This window comes from Alexandromys fortis, unplaced genomic scaffold (genome assembly GCF_014885135.2).
Source record: "Alexandromys fortis isolate MF-2015 unplaced genomic scaffold, M_Fortis_MF-2015_v1.1 scaffold_273, whole genome shotgun sequence".
Lineage (NCBI taxonomy): Eukaryota > Metazoa > Chordata > Mammalia > Rodentia > Cricetidae > Alexandromys > Alexandromys fortis.
Window position 1 is genome coordinate 1373336 of NW_026068145.1, and position 12061 is coordinate 1385396.

At 46.5% G+C, this 12061-nt stretch overlaps 1 protein-coding gene and 1 non-coding gene across 5 annotated transcripts in view; one reads left to right on the forward strand and one right to left on the reverse strand.

Annotated features, from left to right (window-relative positions):
• The window catches only part of Kat6b (lysine acetyltransferase 6B), a 192544-nt gene extending 180980 nt beyond the window's left edge, over positions 1-11564 (reverse strand). The window contains exon 1 of one of the 4 annotated variants that reach the window (XM_050126924.1): positions 11431-11564. The gene's annotated coding sequence lies outside the window, so the exon portion shown is untranslated. Of the gene's footprint in view, positions 1-10307; positions 10582-11430 lie in introns of those variants that run through there. The other 3 variants (XM_050126923.1, XM_050126925.1, XM_050126926.1) reach the window with 3 other exon arrangements.
• On the forward strand, positions 5953-6060 carry LOC126491361 (U6 spliceosomal RNA). Its single transcript, XR_007589382.1, has one exon. It is a non-coding gene; the product is annotated as a U6 spliceosomal RNA (small nuclear RNA).
• Positions 11565-12061: the final 497 nt, after the last annotated feature.

Here is a 12061-nt window from a genome sequence, read left to right on the forward strand (position 1 = left end):
GAGTTAATTAGGCGGCTCTCTGCTACAAGCTCAATCAGGTGTTTAAAAAACATATATACAGCTAGAAAAAGGAAAGAAATCAGAAATTTCTTACCTGTCACCAATTCTCAGTTAAATTATCTACTGTGTACACTATCCACTGCAAAGGTTTTAATCTAGGGCTGATTAGTCTCTGACACCCCACTAACACCAAAGAGAATACACTGAAAACCATTTCATATTCATCTAAGCAGTAACTAACTTGATAGACAAAGCTATAGGAAAAAACACATAATTTATTAAAAAGCCACATAAAACTTATTTACCCACACCACTTCTCTTTTGCAGATTCCTAGGATTTGTTGGATGTGGATAGGACATTCGGTCACAACTAAAACCCTAAAATCATTATTCTCTTTCCTTTTTTATTCTATTAAAATCTTAAAAGTTAAAGTAAAAGGCTGCCAAAAGGTAATAAGTAATCCCAAATTAATTCAGAAGATTCGTGCCACATTAAAGTAAATTCTTCTATTTTCTGTGGTTGTGAAACATTTTATCTTTAGTTTAAAAACTATCAGCAAATGATATGGTTGCATTTTGCAGCCTTAGAACCCTATTTACAGCGTTCACTACAAACTCTTCTGCACAGATCTAAGGAAACGCTTGGTCCAACACTGAGCTTTAAGTCTCACTGGCATTACATAAAGATCAACACTATTCAGAAATATTAGAAGCAGTATAAGCTAAGTCCAAATATCCCTATCAGAAGTATCACGAGTGACCTCCTCTAAGCCAGCAGGAAAGCCTGGGTTGTTTTAAAATTAGTGTCACAATATTCAAGTCATGAGATCACAGATGTGCCAAAAACAGTGGTGGAAACACAAAAGATTAGTAACAGTTTATTCTTTTATCATCCTGGTCTGACGTGGTATTTTTAGTTCTCTTTTATAAATCCAGGATTTGTTGTTGTTGTTGTATGAACTGAGTGAGCATCATCAAATGCTAGCACTATCTTTCCACAGCACAGCACAAGCTGCTGATGGAGAAGCCCTTGGCTGCTTTCCTCCATTACCACCACAACCCAAGTAGCGCAATGGCTTAAAACGGTAGCCCTGGTTTACAACCATCCACGGAGATGCCTGGTACTGCCAAGGCCTGAATACATCTATTTCCCTGAAAAACTAACTGGGAGATGAGGCCATGAAACTGTCGATGAATACTTAGTGACACAACGTCCTGCCCTCACCCAGTCTCCTGGCAGGTGCCACGGGAAAGGCAAAGGAGAGTCAGAACAGAACATGCCAGAATCAACTACGACGTAACAAAGTACAGCTTGGGAAGGCCTCAAAAAGCTAAAGATAGGATTACCATGATCCCACAGAACTCTTCATGCTAGATCCCTGAAAAAACCGAGAACAGCTTCTCTAACAAATACAAACAAAAACAGGTTCTTAACAGCATTGTTCACAATACCCAAAGGTAACAAAAAGGCCAAACATCCACTTATAGCAAAACAGATAAAATATGGTAAAATAATTCCATGATTATTCAACTACAAAAAAGAAAAATTATAGATTGATATATACTACTACAATATGGATGAACAATGAAACATACTATACTGTAAAAAAAATAGACATAAAGGGTCAGATATCACATTCATATTAGTTAGGTGGTAGTGGAGCACACCTTTAATTCCAGCACTTGGGAGGCAGAGGCAGGCAGGCAGATATCTGTGTGTCTGAGGCCACAGCGAGGAGTTCCAGATAGCCAAGGCTACATATAGAGAAATTCTGCCTCAAAAGACCAAAGTAAAATAAAAAATAAAAATAAAATATTTATTACCACAATAATAGCTCGCATCTATAACACTTGCCAAGAGTTCAAGGTCAGCCTGGGGTAGAGATGAGTTTCAAGCTAGCCTGAGATACAGACTGAGACTTTCCCACAAAAATGACAATAAAATGAATTATATGGATTTTAACTTCATAAATTATTAAAGAATGTTTTTAAAACTAAAATGAAACCAGGCATAGTGATGCACGCTGTTAATTCCAGCACTTGGGAGGCAGAGACAAGGGGATCTCTGTGAGTTCAAGGCCAGCCTGGTTTACATAGTGAGTTCCAGAACAGTCTGAGCTATGTGAGATCCTGTCTCAAAAGGGGAAATAAATAAATAAAAATTAAAAGAAATAAAATAAAATAAAAAGAACTAGGGACTGGAGAATGTAGCTCCATTGGTAGAGTTGCTTGCCTAGCATGAACAAAACCCTGGGTTCAATTCCCATTCAAGGTGTTTCAGTTGAACCTGGAAAGATAATGCTGAGAGCCTGATACAGTACCACATGCCTGTACTCACAATCTGAGAGTCCAGGGAGCTAGCATGGACTACACAGCAAGAACTTTTCTCAAAAGGAAAATAAGTATAAAATAAACAATACAGAACTTAAGATACCTGCCAACTCAATTCCATCAACACCCCAACAAATCCCACACATATGTGGCTGGACACTTTCAGCTTTCTACCCATTTTGAAATTCATGACCATTTTGTATTATGCTCATTTGGCACTGACCAATTATACAATTATTGGGAGCTGTCTTAGCTACTTTTTAATTGCTATGATGAAAACACCATGGCCTAGGCAATTTATGTAAGACAGCATTTAAGCCAGCCATAGTGGTACATAATCCGAGCACATGGGAGGCAGAGGCAGACAGATCTCTGTAAGTTTGAGAGGAGCCTGGTCTACATGGGTTCCAGGACAGTCAGAGCAACAGAGTGAAATCTATTCCAAAAAAGGAAAGAAAGAGAAGAAAGACAGGGAGGGAGGGAGGGAGGGAGGGAGGGAGGGAGGGAGGGAGGGAGGGAGGACATTTGATTTGCGACACATGATTCTAGAGGGTTAGACTCCATGACCATCATGGTGGAGAGCATTGGAGCAGTAGCCAAAAGCTTACATCCTTATCATCAAACAGCGGGCAAAGAGAGCTAACAATAGGTGAGCTTCTGAACCTTAAGCCTGCCCCCCCCCAGTGACACACTGCATCCAATAAGGCCACACCTCCTAATCTTTCCCAAACAGTTCCACCAACTGGGAATCATATATTCAAACCTATGAGCCTATGGAATCCATTCTCAAACTACCACAGGACCAAGACTCATGCTTGATTCATCTCCACATGCTCTGCTTTCTGGGCTATAACTAATCAAAACAGGACCAATGCCTGTTTGAGATTTGTTTGGTTGATTTGGTTTTTTGAGACATGGCCTGACACTATATTCTCGACTGTCGAGGAACTAACTCATTATAAAGCACAGGCTGGCCGTGAATTCACAGTGTGGTGGCTAATGCCTATGACCCCAGCAACTGGGAGGCTGAGACAAGAGGAGCATCTCAAGTTCAAGACCAGCGTGGACTATATAAGGAACTGGGAACCTTATGTAGGTAGTCAAGGTCTCAAGTTGAGCCCAGTTGAGCTATACAGCAAAAACAAAACAAACTGAGTGAGAGGGTGGGGGCATGAATGAGAGAGAGAGAGAGACAAAGAGAGAGAGACACAGAGAGACAGAGAGAGAGACAGAGAGGGAGGAAGAGGCCGAGAGGGAGGGAGAGAGAACAAGAGGAAAAAGTTAGCTGTGACTAAATGTGGCACTGGCATCTGAATGTGACCTATCAAATAGGTAAGGTAGGTGTTTGGGTTGGGGTCATCGCTTTATCCAAGGAGTCTGGAATGTTCGGGTGGAAAGTTCCATTCCAAGCCCCCTCCCCTGGGAGATGCCTCAGTCCAGACTCCACTTCCAAGAAAGCCTGTCAAACGGTGGCCCCTCCTCAGAGATGCTCAAGACCATTTCTACAGGGTATTTAAACTGCCCCCCCCAACACCGAACACATGGTTTTCCAGTCTTCCTTCCCCGTCTCCATCCCTGGGGTACTGGAAGGTCACCAGGGAGCGCTAATCCATTAAACTTGGGCTTTTTCTAATTCGGTTTGATTTGGTCTGATTTGGACTATTGTATCGGCCGAGAGGTTTATTAGGCTGCAAAATCTTTTCAGTAGAGACACATGACACCAAAAGCAAAGTGCACTATGCAGGGACAACACACACACACACACACACACACACACACACACACACACACGTTAAATGTCTGAATCATTCTGGTAACATCGGCCACTACAATGAGGGCATGACGAAGAAACCAAAACACACTGTTTCATCCTTTCAAACATGGGTCTAGTTTCAACTTGAGTCTCAGGCAACAGCAAGTCCAAAAGCAGGCACTTGATTCATGCTACTGACTGGATTTCTAATCCCCAATCTTTTTAAAGGAATACTAAGTTCTTTCCTACAACTCATTAACATAGTTTTCAATTTCATAATTCAAATTCATAATTCATAATTTCATAAGCTAATAATGTTTCCAAGGATTTCTAAGAGGCTAAATCACCATGAAAATTATCATTTCAACTAATACATATCATATGAATTGTTAAGTTTAAGTTTTCATGTCATGCTCTCCTGGTTGACAATACCCTTGTTATGTCATTAAACTATAATTGTGTAAATCTGCTTCAACAAACAATAACTGAACCATCAATAAACTATTATGGCTTCCATAATCCCTCGCAAAGATCGGTTTCAACATCATCATCATAAATTAGTAGGGACAGGTCCCAAATCTCCTGGTTGAAGCCATGAATTAGGTCTGCACAGTCATTCTTGCATTTAAGTGCTCAACAGTTCCAGTCTCGAAAATTTAATCACACTGTTAGGAACACCACAGGAAATCTGATCCCTTGTAAAAGGGGGGATTTGAAGCAAGATGAAAAGTTATCACAAGTGGGCAGGCCTTTGAAGCCAGCACTGATTACTATTTATGATAACTAAGCATTCCACTTAAAAAATAATCAACTACATTTCGACTCTTTCTAACATTTACATTTTTCTACTCAATCCTAAGTTTCTCTCTAATTGCAAGTCAGCTTTATTCAGTTTTTAATGACAAAGAACAATGTATTAAGAAACAATTTGTTGGGTGTTATGCAAGACTGTAAATCCCAGGAGAATCAGTTCAAGACCAGCCTGAAATACATGAGTCCTCTCTCTAAAAAAAAGAAGTAATCTGAATTTTAAAGATGATTCTTAAGGCTGAGGAGAACAGGTCTAGCACTTGTCCCAAGCCCCAGAATCCACATAAAAGACAGATGGGAGCAGTGGTCCAGCTGGCCAGACTAGCCATTATCAGTGAGCTCTCTGCATTCAATCAAGAAACCAAGTCTCAGTATAGACAAGGTAGAGGGTGATATAGATAACCATACCCTCTGTCAACTCCAGGCCTTCTGAAAACACTTGTGCACCCACACATACGCAAACACACATGGAGAGACAAGTCACTCCAGGACCCTGGACTAGTCCTTTAGGACAGACACCCCATATACCTAGATAACAAATGAGAGTCCCTTTAAAACACAAAAATTTGGGCCTGTAAAACAGCTCAGGAAGCTTGTCACCTCAATTTGATCCCCAGAACCCACATGATGGAAGGAGATAATAGATTCCCACAAGCATGTCCAGCACAGATATTTCTCTCTCTCTCTCTCTCTCTCTCTCTCTCTCTCTCTCTCTNCTCTCTCTCTCTCTCTCTCTCTCTCTCTCTCTCTCTCTCTCTCTGGTTTTAAAGACAGGGTTTCTCTGCATAACAGTCCTGGCTGTCCTGAAACTCAATCTGTAGACCAAGCTGGCCTAGAACTCACTGAGATCCTTCTACCTCTGCCTCCCAAGTGCTAGAATTAAAAGCGTGTATTGCAGAAAAAAATAAAAATTTATAAAAATAAAATTTTTAGAAATAAAATAAATACCTGGCCACAGTAACACAGATATACCTTCTGACAGCAGAGGCAGGTAGATCTCTGTGAATTACAGGCCAGTGAAGGGTACACGGTGAGACCATGTCTCAAAAAATTAAATAGTGCTTGCTTCGGCAGCACATATACTAAAATTGGAACGATACAGAGAAGATTATCATGGCCCCTGCACAAGGATGACACGCAAATTCATGGAAAAAAATTAAATAAATAAAACAGAAAACAAATGTCAAGAGAACTATAAATCAACTTTTGAAAGTGGTGGTATATAACCACAGGAAACATACTCGGATCCTCCTGCCTCAGGTTCTGAAGCTGGAAACAGTCTCTTAACTCAAAGTTGCACTTCACGTTCATAATATGTGCCTTAGTTAGGACATGGTACACTAAGAGGGTGGAAGCTGGGAGCCAGGCATGATGGTCTATTCATTCCTCTAAGCTGGTTGGGACTGAGGGTGTAACTCAGCGATAGAATACTTACCTAGCTTGGAAGTGGCTCTGAGACAGACACTCACCACCACCCAAACCAAAATTAAATACATAGCAAGGAAAGGAGGAAATTCTCTTTGGTTATAAAGTTTTCAAGCTGAGCGGTGGTGGCGCACGCCTTTAATCCCAGCACTTGGGAGGCAGAGGCAGGCAGATCTCTGTGAGTTTGAGCCAGCCTGGTCTACAAGAGCTAGTTCCAGGACAGGCTCCAAAACTACAGCAAAACCCTGTCTCGAAAAACCAAAAAAAAAAAAGTTTTTAAAAAGAGGCTTCAGAAATCTTACTCCACAAGTTGGTGTGACTTAATTTTAGAAGTGGGACGTGGTGTTACACACCTTTAGTCCCAACACTCAGAGCACAGACAGGCAGATCTGAGTTCAAGGTCAGCCTGATCTACTGAGTGAGTTCCAGGACAATCAGGACTACACAGAGAAACTTTCTCAAAAAACAAAACAAAGAAGTTAAAAAAAAAAGTATATGAAAGTTTGCAGACCAGTTTCCACTTTGCTAGCTACCTAAACTGGAGGAATATTGGGGATGTTAGTAAATCTATTTATGTCTCAGGTTCTCACGTGTAAAAATGAGAATACAAGCCTGTTTTACAGAACTATTAAGAGGAATCACTGAGATAAGAGATACGAAAGAAGCACGCTGGTAGCAAACCCATAGCAGGAGCACAATAAAACACTAGCTCATAAAAGGGAAAAGGGTAATACAGTCAGCTGGAGGCCTGTAAAATCTAATCTGGCTGCACTTCTGTCTATATGACCATCTTTCCTAAGAGAAGGCAGCACCTGGCCCTTAGCTGTAGCTGCAGATGTGCAGAAATTCAAGACAGGGAACAGAAAAACGTGAAGAAAAGCAAGCATAAATTTGCAGTGGCAAGCTGGGGTCAAAGAGTGTTTTCAACAGTTACACATCTTAGAAAGTCAGTAAAGATTTCAGGAGCTAGCACTCCACAGAAAAACAACTTGTGACCTCAGGGTGAGTAGGAAATATTCTTTAAAATAAGACACAAAGGCACTGCCCATAAAGACAGGACCAATAAGTCTGACTCCGTTAAAATTAAGAACTTCCGTTCATTGAAAGACATCATAAAGAGAGTGAAAAGGAAAGTCACACATTGAAAAGGTATTTGTGACATACACACAGGAAAAAGGACTTGTATTCACCATAAAAAAAGAACTTCCAGGTCAATGTAGTGGCAAAGAATAATGGTACTTGCATGAAACCTAAGCTTGACTTGAGCTCCACCCAGGGACCTAATATTGTGGAAGGAGAACTGACTCCCACAAGTTGTTCTCTGACCTCCACACACATGAATCATGGTGCATGAACCCACATGCATGCATACACCTCATATGCACACAAACAAAATAAATAAATGTAAACAAATTGTCAAAGAATAACATCTAAAAAAAGAACTTCTAAGTAATAATAAAAGACTCAGTTCCAAAGTAAGAGGGGATGGAGTGGGAACTTTACAAATGGGGAAAGTCAAATACTAATACATGAAAAGCTGTTCAATCTGCTTACTACTCAAAATTTAGACTCCTTAAAATTTTAAAAGCTAAACTGGGCAGCATGGTGCACACCTTTAATCCCAGCACTCAGGAGGCAGAGGCAGGTGGATCTCTGTGAATTCGAGGCCAGCCTGGTCTACAAATCGAGTTCCGTGACAACCAGAGCTATTACATAGAGATACCTTGTCTCAAACCCCAGGTAAGGGGAAAAGGGGGGGAACTGGGGTTAGTATGTAAAAACAAAAACAAAAAATAACAACTTGTCAAACTTGCTCCACCCACCTATGTACTTTCCATTCACACGTCTTACCTCGGACACCTGTGCTCACAAGTAGTCCATTAGCCCAGAAAACAAAATATAGTCACTAAACATCTACCCAGAGACCCAAATGCAGCCAAAAGTCAAAAGTTCAGCTGGCCAAGTCATCTAAATTCCTCCTTTTTTTTTTTTTTTTTTTTTTTTTTTTGGTTTTTCGAGACAGGGTTTCTCTGTGGTTTTGGAGCCTAAATTCCTCCTTTAAGTTAAAATTTTCCTTCCTTATTTATTGATTTGCTCATTTAAACACAAGGTCTTACCTACCCAGGCTTGCCTCAAAAGCCAAAGCTGGCCTAGAAGTTACAGGTGCCTTACCCATTCCTTCTTAAAAACAACTCAAATTCATTGTGGTACATGTGTAATTAATTTATAATAAGAAGCAATCAAATGTTTTATTTCAGAGTTACATCAGAAAGTTTTGGATATACTAGCATGAGAGGAAGGATGTACTTTCAAAAAATACAATTTGTTGAGTTCAACCCATGGTTTAGATTGCCTGTCATCCCAGCAATGGAGGGTGGAGACAGGCAGCCTCAAGAGGCTCACTGGCAGATCAGCCAGCCTAGCAAAAATGGCCAGCTTTTAGTTCAAAGAGAACCTACATCGAGACAAGAGCTAGAGGAAGGAATAGTGAGGGATAGTAAAGACACTCTATGTCCTGCCCTGTCCTCTGAACGTGAGCATACTTGTGTATGTACCACATGCACAGAATGTGTGTGTGTACACTCTTTATTAGAATACAAAAAGCTAACACTATGCCAGCACAACTAAGTTCCATTAGCTACGTCTCCCTCTTGGCTATACAGTTCTGCATGTAAACTCTCTCTACCTTGAATTCCCGGTGTGCTTGGCTCACGTCTGTAATTCTTTACCACTGCCCCTTTATAACCTCTACTGCTCTCCCATGACAACACTCTTCCCAACTGCAGGTATTCAACTCCTCCATGGAGAATAGAAGGTCATGAATCTGCCCTTCTGCATTTACCCTGCCAGCTCCCATCACTCCCTGAACCCTGCCCAAACCAAAGTGCTACCAAATTCAAAATTACCAAATGTCCTTGCCCAAGGTAGCAAGCCTCCAGGTCTCTTCCTAGGACACTCTGTGCTTTTCCAGTTCCTGCCGCACCTTCAAGACTTGACTCAAGTTTACTCCAGACAACCCTAGCCTATCAAATGAGAGTTTCCAACACCATCCTTGGCTCAGTCCATGAAATCACACCCACCCAGACCTCTTACCCAGTCCTGCCCACTTTCTTCACAGTCGCAGACTTTCCCCAATCCTCTGAATTACCTGTCCCGATAATATGATCTTCTACTAACATAGCTTTGCAAATTAAAAGCCATCTCTCCCCCATACCCTCCCCATTAGTCTTTCCTGCTACCTTAACATCATCTTTTAGAAAGCCTGCCAAACTTAACTATCCCATCCTTCTGTTTTCGTCATGTTTCATTACGAGCCAGCAAACCTCTACCCTATCCCAACATGAGGATTCAGCCTACTTCTTCTTTCCGATCACAGCAATCGTACCTGCCTCAGGAGGCAAGCCCGGCCCCCAGTCCAACACCCACTCAACAATGCTCTCTCAACTCCACATCCACCACACCCAAACTCATCCTTAGCGTGTTCCCAATTAACTGCAAAGTCGCCAGTCTGCAGCACAGCACCAGCCCTTCACACAACCCTAGGTCCCCTTCCCACACCAAAATCTCGGCCCTCCCTACTCGGCCGGCTTCCACACCTCCAGTTTCCCAGCCCGTCTTCCATTCTCCAATCCTGCCTAGGCCCTCGTCTGACCCCTCTCCGGAGCCCACCAGTTACCTCACGCACAGAAATCCCCTCCCAGCCCCCTCCTTCCCATACCTCAGCCCCGCCCTACTCGGCTTTGCCCCGCCCTCCCACTAGTGAGCCCCGCCCCTTGCCCCGGAGGCTCGGCCAGGGGCGGAGCCTATTCCCCCCCTCCCCCGCCCCCTACCGTCACGCTCAGGGGCAGCCTGACCCCAAGCGGCCCCGCGGTGACCCTCGCGCAGAGGCCTGTGGGAGGGGCGTCGCGGGCTCCCGGCACCCCCTCCCGTCGGTCCCCCGCCCGCCCAGTCTCCTCCCCCCTGGGAACGTGCGGGGTGGGTGACAGACCTGGCCGCGCGCCACCACCACCGCGCCTGCCGGGGGCGCTGCCGCTGCCTGAGAAAGAAGCCGCGGCTGCCGCCTGGAGGAGGTGCCGTCGACCCCGCCACCGCTGCCGCCGCCGCCAGGGGTAGGAGCTAAGCCGCCGCCATTTTGTGTCCCCCTGTTGTTGTCGTTGACATGAATCCGACATGACACTGATTACAGCCCAATGGAGTCTCATTAAACCCGAGCTGCGGCCCCGCCCCGGCGCCGTTCCATTGGACGGGACCGCGAACACTTAAGGCCAACCGTTGGCCTACAGGTCTGTCCGTCACCCGCTCACTAAGCACTCTGCCCCCCATTGGGGCAAGTTCCTGCCGGTCATCTCGCCTCCACATAGACACACCTCTCGACCCATCACCCCCCCCAACACCTCCGGCACCACCCCGGGGGAGGGTCAGCTGCCAGTACCAATCAACAGACCGCGGGGCCCGCCTCTTCCGGGCACCTATTGGTCCAGCCCTTTTTCTCGCTCGCAGACACCGCGCCACCTCTACTTCCACCTGCCCGCCCCCTCTCCCTCTAGAAATGGATTGGATCTCGGCGCAGCAGAGGCGCTTGGCCTTATTGGCTGTCGACGACGCCAATCAGAAGCCTTTTTTTTCCTCTCCCCCCCCCCTCCCCCACTCAACCCCAAAGCCCCTAGCCCGCAGCTAAAGTTTGTGTGAGAGCTGATCGCTGGCGGCGGCCGCAGGATTTAGGGGTGGGCGCAGGCGGGCGCGCGCGGGCGGGCACGCGAAGTTAAAATTCGAGGTTCTCAGTCGCCAGCTCCCGCGGAGGAACGCGCGGACGGGCGCGCCGCCCGGAGCGTTACATCCCGCCCCCTCCTCCACCCTCTCTCCTGTCCGGTCCCGGGCGACTACTCGCCCGCCCCCTGGCTCGCATCCTACCCCCCACACATACCCCCTACCCTGCCAGCCCCAGGCCGGGTGCAGGCGGAACGATCTCGCTGCAGCCTCCTTGCCATCCCAGGCGGAGGGGTGCAAGCCCCCTACCCGCCGGGCGTGCACCCCCGGCTCCGCACTCGCCCGTGTCTGCAAGCACGTGCACCATTCGCCGCTGCCTCTGGCCACCCTGGTCCCCTGCTAACCTCGCCCGCAGACCGGCCAATCGCTTGCTGCCCTTTGTTGCTGCAGCCCGGGTCTCCCCGCTGCCTTCCTCAGCCTCCGCCTCGTCCTTTGCCAGCCGCCCGGGTCCGCAGCGCCGCGCTCCCCCCGCCCGGGACCCACCGCCGCCGCCTCCTTCTCCGCCTCCTCCTCCTCGGCTCCGGGCTGCGGCGCACAGAGCCCGAGGCAGCGCCGCCCAGCCCCGCTCCCCCCGCGCCGCCCGCTAGCCCGCTTGGCCCGGCCGGGGGCGCAGCCCGGACCCCGCCCGCCCCAGTCTCCGCCCCAGGGGTACCTGCCTCCGCCCCGGGGGGCTCCGCTCACCGCCCTCGGGGGAGGGCAGGGATGCCGGTGTCCTCGAGAGGATGGGGACGCCTGGGCCGTTTTGGGGTGGGGAGTGTGTCCGCCAGGTCTGGGACTGAGGTGCGGTCTTCTCAAACGCGCCCCCCTCCCGCCGCCGAGGGCCCCAAACTTCGTCCTTCTCCAGGGCTTCGTACCCTCGGGCGACCGCGGCAGTTTTGGGGTGGGGATGCCTCAGGAGCTGTGTCTACCCTGATCGGGAGGAAGAGGGAGCAGTGACATTCAGCGACTGCGGACAGGCATCCTCGGGTGGGAGTG